The sequence below is a fragment of the Oncorhynchus kisutch genome, linkage group LG25 (genome assembly GCF_002021735.2).
Source record: "Oncorhynchus kisutch isolate 150728-3 linkage group LG25, Okis_V2, whole genome shotgun sequence".
In the NCBI taxonomy this organism is placed as follows: domain Eukaryota; kingdom Metazoa; phylum Chordata; class Actinopteri; order Salmoniformes; family Salmonidae; genus Oncorhynchus; species Oncorhynchus kisutch.
The window spans coordinates 28,986,147-28,993,280 of record NC_034198.2 but is presented as its reverse complement, the minus strand read 5'-3'; the positions used below and the strand labels follow the sequence as shown (position 1 = coordinate 28,993,280).

The following is a 7,134-nucleotide window of genomic DNA, read 5'->3' as shown; positions in this document are numbered from 1 at the left end:
AGATGGTTTAGGATGAGTTGGACCGCAGAGTGAAGGAAAAGCCGCCAACAAGTGCTCATCATATGTAGGAAGTCCTTCAAGACTGTTGGAACAGCATTTCAAGTGAAGCTGGTTGTAGAAAATGCCAAGAGTGCAAAGCTGTCATCAATGGAAAGGGTGGCTACTTTGATGAATCTTAAAATCTAATTTGATTTAACACTTTTTTTGGTTAATACGTGATTCCATATGAGTTATTTCATAGTTTTGATGTCTTCACTATTATTCTACAATGTAAAGAAAAACACTTGAATAAGTAGTTGTGTCCAAACTTTTGACTGGTACTGTATAACACATTATAACACATGCTCCACTCTCAATTTAAAGTTGAACTTGTTGACTGATGCCGTGGCCATGGCTGCTAAGATGGAGGGAGCAGCTGCGAACCAGAAGACTCCAGCCAAGGCAGCACTGGTCCATACCTGCCCTGTCTGTCAGGTGAGTAGTACTGTTGGTACTGTATGTGCCTTTTAGGTTCCTCTCCATGTGTAGTCTATTGTACTGGCCTGTGTGGTAGTCTTTCATATGTGCAGTAGTTTGTTGCATTTTATTGCTTAGTTTATCATTTATGTCAACTTTGAAGTCAATCTAAGCCACATTGTTAACTTCCTTCATTTTGTACTTGACCTTTATAGATGCAGACCCGAAGACATTCAAGTAGTACTTTTTATTTTATTTTATTTATTTGACTTTTATTTAACTAGGCAAGTCAGTTAAGAACAAATTCTTATTTTCAATGACGGCCTAGGAACAGTGGGTTAACTGCATGTTCAGGGGCAGAGCGACAGATTTGTACCTTGTCAGCTCGGGGGTTTGAACTTGCAACCTTCCGGTTACTAGTCCCTGCCGCCCCAACTACTTTGAGAGCAAGCATCCCAAGTCTCCAGTGGTCCCAGTATTGGTTGATGTGCAGACCTAAGGGACCACACACACTCAAATGGACTTACAGCTGGGGTAAGATTCTTCCATCATTCACCCGCAGTAGATATAGTGTAAACCACCATGTTGTAAACAAAATGCTGTCCTCAATGCTTAAATTGTATTGTCTATGGCTCAATTTGTGGAAATAGTCTTTAATGTGGTGATTCCCAGACACACTATGACCACGATTTAAATGCTGCAACTGAGTTGGAATGACGTCAAGGGACACACGCTGAGACCCCAAGTATAACTAGTCATGGGCCAGATATTTGCGACTACGACCTGAAAGGCGTGCAGAAGCACACCAGCACCCTATTTTATGTTTATTCCATGGCCAACCATCTCTCTAGCTACCCCTTATTCCACACTATGCCTTTTATGCTCCATGGTCCCTCAACTTCGGACACTTTCTAACTATCCATCTTATCTCCATAAACCTACCCTACCTTCACTCATTTTTCCTATGCTGCTTCCTTCACTTGATCTTCTCCTGATTTCATATCATCTAGACTCAATAACACGTTTAAAAGAATTGTGGTGTCCTGTTCTTGCTACCTTTTTTTTCAACAAAATGGGTGTAGCTTCCTTGTTTTAGGCATAGCTTCCTTGTTTTAGGCATAGCTTCCTTGTTTTAGGCATAGCTTCCTTGTTTTAGGCATAGCTTCCTTGTTTTAGGCATAGCTTCCTTGTTTTAGGCATAGCTTCCTTGTTTTAGGCATAGTTTCCTTGTTTTAGGCATAGCTTCCTTGTTTTAGGCATAGCTTCCTTGTTTTAGGCATAGTTTCCTTGTTTTAGGCATAGCTTCCTTGTTTTAGGCATAGCTTCCTTGTTTTAGGCATAGCTTCCTTGTTTTAGGCATAGCTTCCTTGTTTTAGGCATAGGTTCCTTGTTTTGAGTCTAAGTGTTTCTCATTCAGCTGGAGTTGACCTTGTATTTTATATAAAACCTACCTTACGCATACATTTTCCATTTGTAACTCACCCACCGAAATTACAATATGCTGTTTTACATTTTGTTATTTGTTGCTGGTCTAAATCCTAAAATGGAAATGCAGAAGAATCTGTGCGTTCTTGGACAGTAATAATAGTTTATATGGTGCTCTTCGATGTTCCAGGTTTGTGGCATTGATGAATAAATAATTTTATGTTTACTTATTCAGATGTTTATATGTTATGTATAAAAGGCATATGTATGCATTGTTTACTATTTTGATTTCTTTAAAACAAGGTCATTGTTGGAGTTCATGTGATTGATGTGTGACTAGGTGTATTCTTGTTAAATAAATATGCTTATTCATTCATGATTATGGATACATTCTGCAATGAGTTCATTTGCCATGAATCTATAACAGAACGTGTCAACAAGTTAGTTCTGAATTGATTTAATACAGCACTGCATTCGGACACCATGAATTGAAATAGATTTCACCTTGTTCATATAGTTGGCAGAAAAGATAAGCGATTAAATAAAACCTCCACTGGCTGAAGGAGAAGAGGCTCTGGAAAAGTACGAGTATGTTGCCCACTATATCATCTAGGTAGGTTGCTAGCTATATAGCTTCTTTGAAAAAAAACAGGGAGAAAAAATTAAGGCAAATATTCTGCTAAAAGTTACATGGTTATGTAAACGTCACACCAGGGTAAGCCTACACGAAACATAGCCCTTGTTTGAAGTGTTTTTAAAATCCCAAATAGATCAAATGAATGGTGGAAAAATGATTGGAACTATTTCTGTGTTTGACCGCTAGGTTTTATGGGTATTATGGCGTGTCCACTGTGGGGCTCAATAATAAGATACGAGCTGAAGCGAGCCACCTACGATTCCCAACATGGCATCTTATTTTCATTGTTGCTAGCTATCTGACCATTCAGAATCATAACGACCATTTTCGTGAAGTTGTCAGCCAAACCTTCTATACTTAAACTATAAGGCACGAGGGGGTGTGGTATATTGGCTATATATCACAAACCCCTGAGGTGCCTTATTGCTATTATAAGCTGATTAAATTAGAACAGTAAAAAATATAATCTTAAATTGTGGTATATGGTCTGATATACCAGAGCTTTCAGCCAATCAGCATCCAGGAGCCAAACTACCCGGGTTATAAATACAAATATAGCAATCGATTGCGTGTCCATAAAACGAGGGTCTAGTCTACTCAATAGAGTCCCTAGAATACAAAACAGGTGAGTTAGAACAAAAAGCCAGGTCATAGCAATCTCTAAATCCTGAACCATCAGCAAACCTGTGAAAGGCCGCTGTGACTATAATGACTCTATAGTGACTCCTCCGACATCAAAGCAAAATAAATGGGGTGAAATTGGGTAATGATGACCTCTAACGGTTGGAAGAGTAGCTACACCTACGAGAAAAGCATGCTTGTCTGTGTTTTTTTAATGTCAGGGATGGTCTTTGTGATTTTTTTAAATGAATCACATTTTTAAAATCAGCTATATTTTAATGTGGAAAGGCTGTTGTCCCATCTCTAAAAAAAATTCTAAAATCTCATTTGTTGATAGATTTAAATAATCCTCTATTGCCCCGTTTCTATTCCGAGATGATAATCTCTCCCTCTGTGTGTCTCTCTATCTCTCTCTCTCTCTGTGTCTCTCTCTCTCTCTCTCTGTCTGTGTCTCTCTCTCTCTCTCTCTCTCTCACATTCTCTCACATTCTCACTCTCTCTCTCTCTCACTCTCTCTCTCTCACATTCTCACTCTCTCTCTCTCTCTCTCTCTCTCTCTCTCTCTCTCTCTCTCTCTCTCTCTCTCTCTCTCTCTCTCTCTCTCTCTCTCTCTCTCTTTCACACACACACACACATGCACACACTACACTACTGTGAAGCCAGTGGCTCCAGCTCTCTGGTTGCCTGGTAACTGTTGGCGTGGCGTGGTTGCTAGGGCCATGTAGGATAGGGGGGAGCCTAAACCGCTGCTCTGATTTCTAGTGAACTGAATTGAATCAGTCAGCGGGGAGAAGAGGAGAGGCCACTGCTTGCGGCAGACACGCACACACAGACCCTCTCTGTCTCTCACTCACACACACACGCATGAGCACACGCACGGATGCGCCTAGTACATACACACACAGGGCTGTTATGAACCATAAAGGCTGTGCCAACGGGGCCCTGGGCCAGTCAGACAAGCCCTTGTTCAGGGTCACACAGGCAGCCCTAATGGCTCTGGCCAAAAGTAGTAGACCACATAGGGGATATACTTTCATTTAGGACACACGCAGTGTGTTCATATATCAGACCTCCGTGACTAATTGACCAACAGGGAGGTGTCGTTAGTAGGATTTCTGATGGAGCATCCATCACACACACACAGGCACGCACGCGCGCACACACACACATACACACACACACACACACACTTAGATCATAAGTAATGAAGAGTGCTTTTCTGGCTGTCTTCTATGTTGACGTTGATGTGTGAGAGAGAGAGAGAGACAGAGAGAGAGAGAGAGAGAGAGAGAGAGAGAGATAATTGCATCAGCATGTGTGTTTAGTTAGCTGTCCGTCTATCAGCACCTGTAGCAGCTGATTTTACAACAGTTCTTTGATGTGAGAGAGAGAGAGAGAGAGAGAGAGAGAGAGAGAGAGAGAGAGAGAGAGGGGGGGGGGGGGGGAGAGAGAGAGAGAGAGAGAGAGAGAGAGAGAGAGAGAGAGAATGGGCAGAGAGGGATCATGGTAAATACTTCCTACAGAACTGTCACTTGATTCTGCTTGATTGCATTTCTTTAACAAGCCACACGGTGGTGCTGTCTCACAATATTTTCTCTGGGTTTCTCACAATAATACAGAGAGTGGAAATTAGGTCAGAAATAGCATAGTAGTCTATTCTTTACTTCCTCCTTCCTAGTCAGTGAGGGAGCTGACCTCAAATCATCATGCATTTTCCAACCACTGTGATTTTATGGACACAGGGTCCTGAGTGACAGGGTCCTGAAAATGTAGGCTACATAACCCAGGCTATGAAACGACCACTTAGGATTTCTATTGAAACGTAATAAGCCCTTTCAAATAGACTTCTGTTTTGATGGTTAGCACAGGTGGGTAGCTGGTACTTTGTTAGACTTGTGATCTTGATCCTGCAAACTACAGTTACTACACATAAAATGGGGGTCATTGGAAGGTCTGCCTGACTGCTTTTGCCATTATCAGGCAGATTATATATTTTTTTTTAAAGCTTATTTACTTATATAATTATAGGATGCCTTGAAAGAGGGATTGGGGGACATATAGAAGCAGTGAGTAAAAACAAAAATGCTATTATGCCCTCTGACAATGTGACAGTTTTCCACCATTTCCATGGTGACTGTATAGTGCACAGGAAGCTGTAGGCAGGGTGTGCATGGGTGGGGAGGGGTATCAGTACACTCCAGCTGGGCTGGTGTGTGTGTGTGTGCGTGTGTGTGTGTGCGTGTGTGTGCGTGTGTGCGCATGCGTGTGTGCGCGTGCGTGCGTGTGTGTACTCGTGTGTGTGCGTGTGTGTGCATGCGTGTGTGCGCGTGCGTGCGTGTGTGTACTCGTGTGTGTGCGCGTGTGCGCGTGCGTGTGTGCGCGTGCGTGTGTGTACTCATGATGGCAGGATGTGGCAAAAAGTTAAAGTACTTATATTTTCCCAGCTGACAAAAGAAGAACAGAAACTCAACCTCAATTTTATTTCACCTTTATTTAACCAGGTAGGCTAGTTGAGAACAAGTTCTCATTTGCAACTGCGACCTGGCCAAGATAAAGCATAGCAGTGTGAACAGACAACACAGAGTTACACATGGAGTAAACAATTAACAAGTCAATAACACAGTAGAAAAAAAAAGAGAGTCTATATACATTGTGTGCAAAATGCATGAGGAGGTAGGCGAATGATTACAATTTTGCAGATTAACACTGGAGTGATAAATGATCAGATGGTCATGTACAGGTAGAGATATTGGTGTGCAAAAGAGCAGAAAAGTAAATAAATAAAAACAGTATGGGGATGAGGTAGGTAAAAATGGGTGGGCTATTTACCGATAGACTATGCACAGCTGCAGCGATCGGTTAGCTGCTCAGATAACAGATGTTTGAAGTTGGTGAGGGAGATAAAAATCTCCAACTTCAGCGATTTTTGCAATTCGTTCCAGTCACAGGAAGCAGAGAACTGGAACGAAAGGCAGCCAAATGAGGTGTTGGCTTTAGGGATGATCAGTGAGATACACCTGCTGGAGCGCGTACTACGGATGGGTGTTGCCATCGTGACCAGTGAACTGAGATAAGGCGGAGCTTTACCTAGCATGGACTTGTAGATGACCTGGAGCCATATTGTTTTAAACTCATTCAATTTTGACACACTCTTTTGACACACTATATCACAATTCCTTATATATTATATATATAAGGTACATGTCTTGAAATCTTCATAACTTAATTTGACAGTGAACCTCCTTGTAGCCTACCCTGTCCCCACCCTCCTATCTCCAAATATTGTGTAAAACTAAGAGAAGAAAGTTAACAAGTACACCGTAATATCTTGTTATAACTGTCCTTGTTCTTCCTCCTGCCTGTCCACCAACACAGTCATGACTCATAACCCCAGGCTGCTACCATGACAACCATGTCATGTGGCCTGTCCTGTTGATGCACACTAAACACAAAACAGACACTTCACTCCAAGCGCATAAAGCCACACTCACACATACACTTTCAGTTTCAGTTGAAGTCCCTTAGCCTCCCACCCCCCATGCAAATGCACTATAATTATATGACGTGTGCGTACATGTGAGCGTATGTGATGTGCATTAACATGATAATGCTCATGGACCATCCCTAAACTTGTCTTTAATGTCTAATTTCACCAGTTGTGCCAGTTTCTCTCTCTCCCTCTTTGTCTCGTTTGCATGGAAACAGCACCAGACTGTATCCTGTAAAGCTGTAAGTGAGTAACTGCTTTTATCTCCCATCAGGTTGACTTTGTACTGTTTTAGTGTCAACAAACTTGTGATGTCTATCAAAATATAGAACACTGTGTGTGTGTGTGTGTGTGTGTGTGTGTGTGTGTGTGTGTGTGTGTGTGTGTGTGTGTGTGTGTGTGTGTGTGTGTGTGTGTGTGTGTGTGTGTGTGTGTGTGTGTGTGTGTGTGTGTGTGTGTGTGTGTGTGTGTGTGTGTGTGCCAGCGTATGTGCATGCATGTGTGTGAG

General features: G+C 42.0%; 1 long non-coding RNA gene across 1 annotated transcript; it reads left to right on the top strand.

The window, feature by feature from the left end:
* The first annotated feature begins 347 nt into the window (after positions 1 to 347).
* LOC116357470 (uncharacterized) lies at positions 348 to 2,260 on the top strand. The gene is made up of 2 exons (XR_004205466.1): positions 348 to 474; positions 672 to 2,260. It is a non-coding gene; the product is annotated as an uncharacterized LOC116357470 (long non-coding RNA).
* Positions 2,261 to 7,134: the final 4,874 nt, after the last annotated feature.